The sequence below is a fragment of the Crocodylus porosus genome, unplaced genomic scaffold (assembly GCF_001723895.1).
Source record: "Crocodylus porosus isolate Cpor-Errol unplaced genomic scaffold, CroPor_comp1, whole genome shotgun sequence".
NCBI classification, from domain to species: domain Eukaryota; kingdom Metazoa; phylum Chordata; order Crocodylia; family Crocodylidae; genus Crocodylus; species Crocodylus porosus.
In genome coordinates this window covers 154,533,152-154,546,622 of record NW_017728906.1, presented here as the reverse complement: position 1 = coordinate 154,546,622, position 13,471 = coordinate 154,533,152, and positions in this window count along the sequence as shown.

The following is a 13,471-nucleotide window of genomic DNA, read 5'->3' as shown; positions in this document are numbered from 1 at the left end:
TCATCCCTTGGGGCGCTCTGGTGAACAAACATTCCCCCAGATACTTTCCCTGAAGACGCATTCACATTGCATAACCTCATAATCAGATTAACCGTATAAACATTTTTTACATTAAATTGAGCAGTTCCAGGAAGTGAACTGGTGCGAAATGAACAAGATGCAATTCTACCATCAGTAGTGGTCTTTGCCATTCTGGGTTAAGTGCATGTAGAAAGGAAACTGCCTGTGCTGCTGTTTGTGATGTACAGGGATCCTAGTTTTCTCTGATTTTAAAAATATATATATTAAAAATATATATACTTGGTGTTCTAGCAGAAACATTACAAGCCTTTATTGAAGGAATTTGAGTTGAACAATTGAACTGGGCATTATTCTCAGACAGCCAATGGCTGGGAGCACTGTAGATACAAGAGTAAAGGCCTTAAAGAGGCCTTCTCTCAAAAGATTATAGGGCACACCTACATAAAATGTTTACTGTCTCAGTGTCTACACGTGCAGCCTATTAGGCGCAAGAAGCTTATTAACTCAGTAGCAGGGTAATGTTTGTAAATACAAGTACTGCCCTACTTTGGAGTTTTTTTGTGCATAGCAGTGTACGTGCAGATGCTGACCCAGTTGGCTAGGGCATGAGGAGTCTTCAGTGCAGGGCTGTCTGCTGGCTAGCCCTGCACTCGATCACCCCTGTGCTCCAGCCAGCCCCTCTGCAGCACACTGAGCTGGGTTGCAGCAGCCCTGGGCTCCCTGCCAGCTGGGGCTGCTCTGACCTGGGTCAATGTGTTGTGGTCCTACGCATGCATTCAAACAGCAAGCCTGGGAACAATAAACTCCAGCATGATACCTACCGGAGTTTATCGCTGCATGCTAATAGCACATGCAGACATGCCTACTGACAGTCAGAGGTCTTGAGGGAAGCAAGTAATGAAGAAGTAAGAGTATATCTTCAGGATGTAGAGCATTGCTTGAGTGGGGAAGAAACCTTAAAATAGGCCTGGGCTTTAATCACTTTCAAGTAAACCATAATGTTTACAAAATATAAAAGAGGAACTCCACATAGTATCAAAACAAAGTTTTCTCCATGATCCTTCTGTAGGCAGGTTCCGGAGGTAGCCACAGGTCTGTTAAAATAAGCAGGAATATGAATCACAGGAAAGTAGTAACATGCTAAAACCCACTACAAAACTCCCTCACAGATTTCTATTCTTTAAAGATAAGTTGTCCCTTGATTTTATCCCCAAGTATAACACAACTGGAGGAGGGATTTCAGTAGCCTCCTGGCCAACTAACATAAGGGGTGAAAGCCAGATGAGAGTCTGTGGGGCTGCAAATGACCCCTTTCGCAGGCACTGGCCAGTCGTGGTGTATAAAGTAGTTTCTCTAGCTAATCATTTTGAAAAAAAAGCAAGAAAAACCTGTTTTTGTAACAAATATGTTGTTCTTCATATTAGTGAAAAATTGGCTATTTTTCCTGGTTGGGTGGCATAGGTTAAATTGTTTCTAAAACGTAAACAGAGTAGAAAGTACTGGATCTAAATTTGAACACCAAACACAGTGTTTACTTACTATTTCACATGCACATTCCTAAAAAGTGTATGCCCCTTGAAAAGAAAATCATTACATGCCTCTCTTCTTGGCATTGATGGTCTCCTATCTTTTTTATAAATATCAGTAATCTCTGAAAACAAAACTGGAAGAAAATAAAAGTGTTGTTAACATCCAAGGATTTGTTTTCTTGCTGTAAATTGTGAAACAGGAAGTTCAGTTATAGGCATGGCATTCTTGGAGGATACAAACAAATAGACGAAAAAAACCCAAAACAGGCATGTTATTTTTGGAAGCTACAAGAGAAAGAGAGGGAGAAAGAGCAATAGTCAATTTTTCATTGCTCCTGACTGTTCAAATTTTAACTGAAAATGTTCCATATTAGAGTAGTTCAGACAGGGGTGTAGAGTTGGTTTAATAAAAGTTATTGGATTTTCCCAAAGAAACTTGTCTGCCTACCAGTGCAGACTGCACCTGAAAGTGAACCTTTGTTTATATCACATCAACATAATTTAATCCTTGCTTCTTAGGAATCATCCTCATCATTTTAGTTCATTTACTTTTATTCTGTATTTTGTTATATCTGCTTGGAAACTGAAATGTTCTTCCCTCCACTGGTTTTGGCTTTTTCTATTTGGTATAGGTTTTACTCCTGGGTTGATAATATAAGTGAAATGATCCTAGCTTGTGTTGGTGATAGTACTGCATTTGCCTGTTATATGGTGTCAGCATAGCTCTGGGAATTAGCAGTTACTAGCATGGTTACAATCAGTAGAACCAAGATCCAGATACTCACACTGTGCCAGCATACTAGAGCACCTTCTTTCATTGCTCATCTGCAGTCTGGTTTGATTTCATGGGTTGGAGCAGAGATTACATTGTATTCATCTTTGCTGGCTCCTTGTTTAAAAAATTGCTCTCTGGCTCCATCTTCTGGCATCTCAGTTGATATAGTGGGGTAAGATTCTACAGAGCTTTTAAAGTTTGTTTTCTGGAGCAGGCAATTACAGCACGAGTGAGAGTTAATCCAAGCACAGATTAGTACAGTGACACAGAGAAGTGAAAGATGATTCGTCCAATGACGGTGGGGCTGGATGTGGCCGCAGTGCCAGCAGTATAATTACTTTTGAGGTAACTATACTGTGAGGTTACCCTTTCAGAAAATTTATCAGAAAACACATTGTTTTCTCCTTACTGACAACAGAGACATTTACCTCAATGCCATCTTCCAAATTAATAATTTTTTTTGCTGCTTGATTATGTTATCATGACATGATCATGCAAGAGGATGACATTTCATAAACTTCAAATATAATTAACAAGATCTGTGGAAATGTAGCAAGCTTTGGGATCATCCTGATTAAGGTTTGGTAGCATCCCTTTAGCAACCAGGATGGCATCCTTACAGAAGCTGCCAAAATTGTGGTCCTTTTTAAAAAGTGCTCAACTATCAAAGGCTATATTAACAACAGCATTTAATACCATGAGAACATGCGCTTGCCTAATTAGAAATGTATTACTATTTTATACTGGTTAAATGCAGAGGCCAGACTGCTGAACAAGTGCCCCGTTAAGATATTTAAATAATCTGTGTCCAGTCCCCTTTCCTCTGTGAGATGGTGAGTAGTATGGGAGACAAACTGCATTTTGCCTGATTCAGTGCATATTTGAAAGTGCTTAGCTGACATGGAGCCAGAGTTCAGTATACTGAAGCCTATCCCTCTGAATCACCCCTGCTAAGCCAAAAGGACTTATTCACACAAAAAGATAACTCCATAAAAAAGGTAAAAACACTTGGGTTTGTGTAGAGCCACAGCTCAATTGTCATCAAATTCAGCAGACTCTTCTGTTTTCTCCGGTGCCTCTGCTCACTGCATTTTCACAAATTGTGATTAAAGCCTTATTACTATAAAGGACTGTGTGACTGTAAATGTATGCTTGAAATGACCTCTCATGGGCCACACTTTGTTTCTGTAGACCAACATAAGAAATTCACAAATTATATTTTTAAGATAAATGTTTTTACTTGTAGACTGGTTAAAACCTTAAAAAAAATACTGAAATCTTAAAGAGAAAGAATAAAAACTTTATGGAAAATACATTTTTTGAAAGACTGATCTATCTGAATTTGTTTCAGAATACAATTCCAGAAAACCTTTCCTAAGAAATGTACCTTCATATTTAGACATTAAGTTTTTCTGATTGTTTTAGCATTTATATTGAATATTGCCTATGATAGCTTCTAATAATATAGCATCCCACATATGAAATTTAAAGCTCAATTTTCTTCCATATTCTTCTATTATTGTTTACTGTATTCAGAAGTTTGGAAAAATGGAAACCTCTGGGAGATGAAGTGTGAAAACTGCTGTGTTTGGAGTCTCCTGAGACAAATTATGAAGAAAAAGTAGATTTAAAAGTATGCTTTTCTTTCAATTTTAGTGTAACATCTCATCTGAAACAAAGATACTGTTTAGTTACTTTGCAAGTGGTGTTGCTTATGGAACTGCCTGTGAATGTGTGGGAACAAAAAATGAGGGATGCCATGTCAGTATGTAGGCTATAAATGAGAACTCCCAAGCTCCTACATTTTGCCGTATAAACAGTTTTTGCCATGTATGCAGTCTTACTTCTATTTAGTATTTCATCACTGATTACCCAGTAGTTTTGCTCACATGCTGAGCCTCCCAGTTTGTCACCTACAGAAACCTTGGTTTCTCCAGAATTATTCCATTATATTTTTAGTAGATCTTTCATCTCACTAATTTCTATTCTTCTCAGCTGTTCACTCTTGACTATTTCCAGACCCGAGATATTTTTACTTGATTTTTTTTTCGCTTCCTGCCCTATTTTAACTTAAATAATAACGACAGGAATATTATTGATGTATATCTTCTATTACGAAAACAGAGAACAGATAACCCATAAAATCTACCTAAAAAGATAACTGAATTTCCTTCTTGTGCTGCATTAACTACATATATAAAGTTCTACCTAATCTTTCTTTAGTTTAACTATAAAAATAATATATGTATATTTCTCTAAGGAGTGTCATATCCCTTCATACAACAATTTTCATCCACACACACCTTTTTTTCAGAGAACTTTCTTTGCTACTGCCTCAGTAATCCACTAGTGGGCACTCCTAGATTGAAAAGGCCACCAGAGTTTCAACTACAGCATTATCTAGATCTTCTCTGAGCAGAGTTAAACAAGACTATGATTAAAACACTGGTCTTCGCTATCTGTGACTAGCACACTTGTGGGGGTCAGGGGGGGCGTCCATGGTCACAATTTCAGTATATTTTATGAGAAAAAATCTAATGCAGACACATCTGGCAGAAACCATTGTAATGTAGTTATTGCTAACAAAATACTAGCATTGTGTCAGTTACCAGTAGGGACAGAGACTTCTTTCTATGAATGCTAACCCAACCATTCTGTACACTTACTTAAAGTGTATGGAAAGGGACATATCCCACAAAATAACACACCACCCTGAGTCTGTAGGAAATACAGTAGATCTTGGTAAAGCTACCTCATTTCTTGCTTTAGGAATTCATAGAAGTTATGGGCTGGAAGAGACCTCACAAGATCATTGGGTCTAGCCCCCCTGCACTTGGGCAGGAAAGACTGCTGGGGTCAGATGAAGTGTGTGAAGTTTTTTTAAAGATCTCCAAGCACCTCTGTAGGGAGTCTGTTCCAGACCCTAGGCATTCAAAACATAAAGACATTTCTCCTTATGTCCAATCTAAAGTGATCTTCAAGCAGGTTGTGTCCATTGTTTCTTATCTTCCCCTGGGGTGCCTTGGTGAACAGATACTCCCCCAGGCTCTGATGTAAACCCCTTATATACATATAGGCTGCCACCAAGTCCCCTCTAAGTATTCTTTTCTCCAGGCTGAAGAGTCCCATGTCTTTCAGCATCTCCTCGTATGACCTGCTCTTCAGACCTCTAATCACGTGCGTGGCCCTCTTTTGGACTCTCTCAAGCTTCTCCACATCCTTCCTGAAGTGCGATGTGCTTGCGGTTTAATTTCAAAGGTAAATAATTCCTAAACCTAAAGGGCTGCTGATTTCCTTCTGTTGAAAAGGATTTTTTGACAAAGCAGGCTCTGAAAGGACACCCTTAGCGAATAAGATTTGGTGAATGTAGGAAGCCTTAGCCTCCCCTGCCCCCTCTCTAAACAGTTTTGGGTCATTTAACCAAGCTTTTCCAGTTTATTCTGTTAAGTAATGTGTCACTCACCTTCTCTTTTACAGGTGAATAAGTACACCGGTCCTTTAAATGGTTCTATGACCAAATGTGAAAGTCCCAACAGACCTATCCAGCAGATGGGCACAATTAAAACTGGTATCATGAAGAACTAGCCAATTTGGCATATTGTTTGATTATCTCGTGATCATCCTCCAGAAACATGAAGGTCCAAGGTTCGGTTGAGGTTAAATTATGGCAGCCATAAAAGTGGAATAGGTGACTGCCTTGAGTATCTTACAGTGTTAGACTGATATGTCTCTGTGTGGAATCCATAAAGTCCACTTTGATTTTGATGTGATAGCTGTACAGTCAGTCAGCCCTCTTAGAAAAGACAAGCTACTTTCTGGTTTTAGAAACAGTGGTAAAGTGCCCTGATCCAAGTGGGTTTGAGCCAGCCAGCCACCCCCTGAAATGATTAATGGAGAGGAAACAGACTCTCTAGAGAGCAAAGTTTTTACTCCAAAAAGTGGCCAAAATTGTTACTGTGCTGATCTCTACTTTGAAGAGAGGAAAAAGCAATGTCCACCTACAGTTGTACCCGTGTTTGAGATGAAAAAATCGCCTGAAAAAGGGCATTTTATTTCCCTTCATGTGCCCAAATGGCAGTTTTTGAGCTACATAGATGTTATTTTTTGCACTTACACACAAATTCAGTTCTACTACCCTTGCAGAGAGAGAGAGAGAGAGTAAAATAAAACGTAGTTGACCAGAAGTCTATTGCTAATGGGTAATAGATGCTGGAGGACGGAGAGCCAGCTCTATGACTCTTTTAGCCCCAATATCTGAGTGGGTAGGGCACTTGCCCAGGAAGCAGGAGACTCATGTTTTCCTTGGAGAGAACATTTTGGCTAATGACTAACATGGGGCACGGTGGGTAGAGAACTGTGCTGGGAAGTCAAAAAGATACAGGTTCAAGCCTCCTCTTGATAAAGAAGGCCTAGAACACAGGTCTGGGGAAATGGAAATTAATCAACAATATTGACAGGGGCTTCTGGTTAAGACTGATGAAAGAGTCTGAGCATTAATTTATGTGGACTCTGTCTTAGCAGCCTCATTAGTCCTTGGAGTTCAGGCATTTTGGACCTAGAACAGTCTCCCTACTTGATGTACGCAGAGAGGAAAGGATTCCTTCCAGAGGTTTGAGTCAGAATAGAGACAAAGGGATGTTTAAAAGGTTCCACCATAAGTCCATGCAGTGCTCTGAGGTCAAAAGGGGAACTCACCTGCTACATCAGAAAAATTTCTTGCAGCAGCAAGCAGTGAATAGTTATTGCCTAGCTGCTGAACCTCTAAGGCAGAAGCAAAATGTCTTACAATAGCTGTTCTAGCATCTCCAAAGGCATAGGAACATATAACAACCCTCTAAGCCCATAAGGTGGGAGTTAGAGATAAACTTGCCTCTCAGGAATTCCCTCTTTGGGGAGTTACAGGAGAGAAAAGCCATGTATACACAGATTGAGCTAAAGGGCCTGTTGTAAAGCTCATCCTTTCTCAGTGCAGGGTGATTGGGAAGACGAGAAGGGAAGGCAAAGGAGAAGCCACGAATACTTCCCATATGCATGGAATTAAGAGGGACTACGCTGATCACAGGCTTTTCTGAGACACTTAAGACACTTATGTCAAGGACTGGGGAGATAGGTACTGATCCACCTCCAAGAGAAGCCTTTGCAACTTCCAGCCTGTAAGATAAGAGTCTTCCATTTGCCTTGTATTTTAAACACCTTTTCTTTTCTTTTCTTCAAAAAAAAAAATTGGATTTGTTTCAGCTTTCTTTACTTATCTCCTTTTCCTTGGCCAGAAAAAAAAATTAAGAGCGCATGTGCACACACAGGCATATGCACACACAGACAAAAACATTTGATTCTGTGCTTTGAGAATAATAAAATTGGGGGAGTGGAAAAAGGGGGGGGGGATTCCAGCTGTTTATGTAACTATCCTGAGGGGAAGATTTTATACTCCTTGTGCTTTTGTTCCTTGGGAAAGGGACTTACGCTAATTTGAACTTATGGTAGAAGAGAGAAAAATGTCTGAGCCAACAATTGAGGGACAAGAAACTACAGAACTGTACTCACAGGCTGCATCCACACATGGTGTGGACATTTGGTTCCCAGGGGACAACTAGCAGTGGCAGCACAAGGTGTGCTGATGCTACTCCCCAGGGAATGCCTGTGCCATTTGCCCTCTGGTGCATGGCAAGTTACCCCTAGTGTGGTAGGAGAGGTTAGGGCCAGTACTGGGCTGGCCCCAGCAGCCTTACCTGGAGTCCTGGGAGCCTCCCCGGGCTGCAGCAGTGGCAATTCTGCCACAGAGCCTGGCTAGCAGCTGCAGCATGGCTCCAGGCAGCCGAGTTTCACTTCTGAGCAGCACACGCTGCCCATATGTGCACCACTCCACATTTTTCTCCGCAGGTTTTTTTGACCCCTGGATATCCAGAGATCAAAAAACCCTCTGTGCTGTTCCCTTGCAGTGTGGAGAACAACTGAACGTGTGGCATATGGCACTGCAGACGTGTCTGCAGCACCATATACTGCATGGCTACTCATCTGGATGCAGCCATAGAGTTCATTAACTGTCTAGGCATCTGTAGGGTAACAAACACTGTGAACCGTGGATCATGAAATAATTCTTATATTATACAGAGGACAATTTCACAATCCAGAAAACAGAGAATTCAAGCAGAGAAAAAGGCATCCAAGGTTTACTTACTGCCAGTTGGGGGGAAAATTACTATGATAGAGCTATAGGACAGTTCGGTACTAATGGCAATGCCTATTTGAGGACTAGTTCAAGTACCAAGAAAGAGATTCAGACAATGGTCACCATTAACGGTATATTTTCAAACTGAGAATAACAAAGGCTAACGCAGAATTTGCTTCACTAATTTTAGGAATACTTTGATGATGTTAATTAGACAAAAGTAGTCTGTAATATTTTTATGGCAGCTAATGTAAAACTTTAGAAAGAGGGTAATACATTTCAGTATTAAAATGTTGGGGCATTAGGAAACTGAGAGTCAATGCAGCAATGAAATGAGTAGAACTAAGTTTGGATAAAAGCTGAACCATTCCACAGGACATGTAATTAAGACACAACGGGCCATAGTTTTCCTAAAAATTACTTTTCCTAGAAAAGTAAATGGAATTATGTGCAATGTTCCAGTGCTTTGTAAGGTGACAGTCTTATATGATTAATAAGGTGTGGTGAACAAGTTCTACCCTGTTGCCTTGGTCTGTGACTGGATTAAATGTGTCATTTACCTCTGAAGTGACAATTGGGACATCTAATTCTCTGGGAGCTTGTCCTAGAATCAGAAAGTATTAACTGGCTATTATTAAAGACAGGCAGACAATACAGCCAATCAGAAACAAAAGTGAGAATGAAAAAACCTGAGGAGAAAGAAAGTGTCTTTTTGTTCTGTAAATAGCTGTAGAGAATTATAGTCGAGGTGTAACTAAGTGGTCAGAAGAAACAATTTCTGTAGAAAAGAAAACAACAAAGATAAAAAAGAACCTGAAAGGGAAAGGTAATGGGATAGATAAGACACTTATTTAACTAAAATAAAGTTAAATGGAAGTACAAAAGAATTAGTAGTATATTATAAATATTTGAGAGTGAAAGGGATTTAATGGTTAAAGTTCCTTACTCAAGGAGTTGCCTCCTAATGCCAATGTTAACAATATCCCTTATATGGGCTATCCACATGCATGGATGTGGTTAAATCAGGCCCTAAGACAACAGAAATAAAGATGTATTTTAGACTAGGGAAAGAGCAAAAAAAAAAAAATCTAATGGAAAGTGTTAATAACAGAATTAAAATATACAATTAGTAGTAAATGAAAATGGAGAAATACACACCTGATTTTTACTGGCCAGGGTATGGATTGCAAGATAATGGATTGTGGACTTTGAATTTGAAACTAATGTTTGGAAGAGGCATGAATGATGTATTGCTTTAGAAATATGAAATAGGAACATGTAAAGAACAAAACCAGTTCTGGAACGTTCAAGCCTCTACAACTGCAACAGTGTGACATTCAGAGCCATTTCCAACAGCTCAAGAATTCATGGCTGAACAAAACAGCATTTTTTTGTGTGCAGGTCCTTATAATGGAAGAGGATCTCTCTCCACTGTTATTATAATCAAGGTTCCATTATAAGCCTGATATTCTGCTCTCCTCTAAACTGGAGCAAGAAAAAAACTTAGCTGAAAATTGGGGTGATCAGTATAGGATGATTTTTTTCCCCTTAAGTTCCAAATAGTTTCAAGCACTAGATATGAATTTTCAGTTGCTTTAAATTACCCACTTTGCATATTTGCAAGTCACACCTTATGTGCCCTCTTTACAAAATGGATCTATGCATACACACAGCCTTTTTTTGTAAGTCTGCTGTACCAGAATGAAGCATCACTGATTTCACTGGGACTCTGTGCCAGTTTGTGGGATGAAGGCCTTAATATATATATTTAGTAACAAAGAAACATGCATGCATACCAGCTAATCAAATAGACACGGCATGTTTCTATGGATAGGACTTTCACAACAGGCAATTCATCATCATCACCATACGCTTAATTTGAGGTCTCTGAAAAAAGTAAGTAGAGATGATCATGTGTTAATCTTCCAGTTTTCTTCACAGGATGTTAAGGATTTTTCCACTGTGAAGTAGGAATTTTTTTGGCTTGATAGGTTTGACAGATACCAGACCACATAAGCCTTTTGCTCTGAGTTTCTTCAGTACAAATTCCTAGTTAGCTAGTGATGCTTTCAAGGCTTTTTTTGTTTAACTGTTGGGTGGAAAACAAATAAAGCTACACCATATCTGTTCTTATAAAACAGTGGTGCTCAAAGTTTTGGCCCTGCAGGCCAAAGGAATGGGACAGGGCTGGCTCATGGGCCAGATCCACCCCACACATGCCAAGACTGGGCATGCCAGTCCCATGCATCTGGACAGGGTCCTAGGGCCCCATGCCACCCACATACAGCCCCATGTGCAAGGATCGGGGCCCTGTGCCACCTCCACCTGCCCCATGTGCTGTTACTTTGTTCTGTGTGTGTGCCAGGAGCAGCACCCAGCCCTGCATGCTGGGATCAGGGCCCTATACCACTTCCGTAAGTCCCACATACCAGGATCAGGCCCCATGCTGCTGGGCATACACATAGGAGGCACCCTGTGTACTAGTGGGGAGCCCCACAGGCCATATGACCCAGTGCCAGGGCCTATATCTGGCCCTCAGGCCAGGGTTGAGCACCTTTGCTATCAAGCATGCAAACTGCCCTGCAGACATTGTGTAGGGTAGAATGATGAGTACAGAGTATTCAGAGAACTAGAATAAAGACTGGATAGATATTAGGGTGTGGCAATACTTCACCAGCCATAAGATGATCTCATGGAAAGAATTCCTAGGTCTCGAGTACAGAATGCAGACAGGATGGCTCTCAGGCAGACAACTTGTGGAAAACCAAATCCATGTCATTCCCTTGTTCAGAAAAAACATGGTTATTGTGTGATAGGAGTGGTTTTCAACCTGTGGTTTGCAGACCCCTGGGGGGCTGCAGATTATGTCTAAGGGGTCTGCAAAAGATGACTATGATCAGTCAAAAGTAGTGAATGCCCACACTTAGAATTCAAAGGTGTCTACACCTCCATTCAAAATGTTTTAGGGGTCCACAAATGAAAAAAGGTTGAAAACATCTGATCTATAGGTAACTACAGTTTCACCTCCATGGGGAGGGTTTGCAGGACCAGGTGTGTAAATATTAGCTGTAGCCAATTTATAGTCCAAGCTGAGTGGGAGTGGAACATGTTTTTGGACCAGTTGATTGGCTAGATGAATTCTGCATGCCAGTTCCTGGCATCCCTATTAAGAGTGTGTTGGGTTGCTATGCTAGGAAATGTGTTGGAAGGTCCAGTGCTCCAGGGAGGACTGAATGTAGGCAGGAAAAAATGTCTGCAGAAAGAGACAGAAAAAAACCCTGGAAGCAATCTCAGAGGGAATCTCACAGCAGCAAAATCTGTGTGAGAATCTAGCAACCCAAGAAAATTTCTTTTAAGAAGAATTTAATTGGCTTTCTGGAAGACTGATGAGAAGTCATGTTGTTGAAGAAAGATCAAAGTATCTTTGCCATTCTAACACTTGATCTTGAGGGTGACACAATGGGAGTATTATGCATACAAATTCCATATATGTAGATTTCAAAGATGTCATAGACATTAGGGCTGAAAGGGACCTTGGAAGATCGTTGAGTTCAGCCCTCTGCCCCAGGGGCAGGAAGCCAGCTGGGGTCACAGAATCCCCTCAAGATAAACGTTCAACTGACTCTTAAAGGAATCCAGAGTAGGTGCTTGCACCACCACTAGCGGTAGTCTGTTCCAGGTCTTGGGGGCTCAGACTGTAAAGAAGTTCTTCCTTATGTCCAAGAATCAACCAAGACGTTTTGTATTTGATGTTTTCTGTCAATCAATGTTTTTGTAATGTCTCATCAGTTAGTGGGTCTGATTTTATGTATTTTGTGCCCCAGTGGACTGTTGAGTCTATCCAAGCTAAACGATGGCTGTGTGTATGAGAGAACTTGCTACCTTTTCAGGGGTTCTCTGGGCCCTGCTACATGTACAAATTAAAGCTAAGGCAGAAACCAGATATATAGTTGTTATACATTTTCAAGCACTAACTTTGTAGCTGGTTCGTTCTTTTTACAGATGAATAGTCATTTTTATGGTGAAATAATTACTTTGCATATGCGATCTAAATTAATTAACCAGTTAATTAATTGTGTGATAATTACTTTGCACTTGGGGCCAGTCTGACTTGTATATGTGGCTGGTCTAAATTTATTGCATGATTAATCAGTAAATTGCATAATATATGTAACACGAAGCAGGGGCCTACGGAACTGAAACACCCTAGAATGTATTGACAGGAAAGGAGGACTAGGCTGACACAAGGGGCAATAAGCTTCAATTCTGTTGACCAGATGGACAGGGTTTGGAGACTATTGTTGTTGTTGAACTAATGTCCTAATACAGGGCTGTCAAAGTCATTTGGCCCTGTGGGCCTGAGGAGTAGCACAATTCCCTGCAGACCAGATCTGCAGTATGGAGCTGGTCCATGAGCTGGAACTGGAGCACAGAGCAATAGGGACACGAGCAGTGGCTGCAGCAACTGTGAGACCTGTGGCAGTTAACAGTACTGCCATTTCCCCAGTACCAAATTTCCAGGCCTGTTGACAGGATGACAAGCCTCCTGTGGCTGGATCCAGCCCATGGAATGGATCTTTGACATCTCTGCCTTAACAAAAAGATCTACAAATTTTCTTGAGACTGCTCCTTACCTGTGGCCTTTTAAAAGAGACATCCTTTTCCTAGTTTGTTTTGCTCCTTTCTTAATTGGGTCTGTTTACAATATACAGGCATACCTTGTTTTATTGCGCTTCGCAGGTATTGCGTTTTTTACAAATTGAAGGTTTGTGGCAACCCTGCGTCGAGCAAGTCTATCAGCGCCATTTTTCCACCGGTTAGCATTTTTTAGTAATAAAGTATTTTTTAATTAAAGTATGTACATTTGTTTTTTTTAGACATAATGCTATTGCACACTTAATAGACTACAGTATAGTGTAAACATAACTTTTATATGCACTGGGAAACCAAAAAATTCGTGTGACTCACTTTATTGCG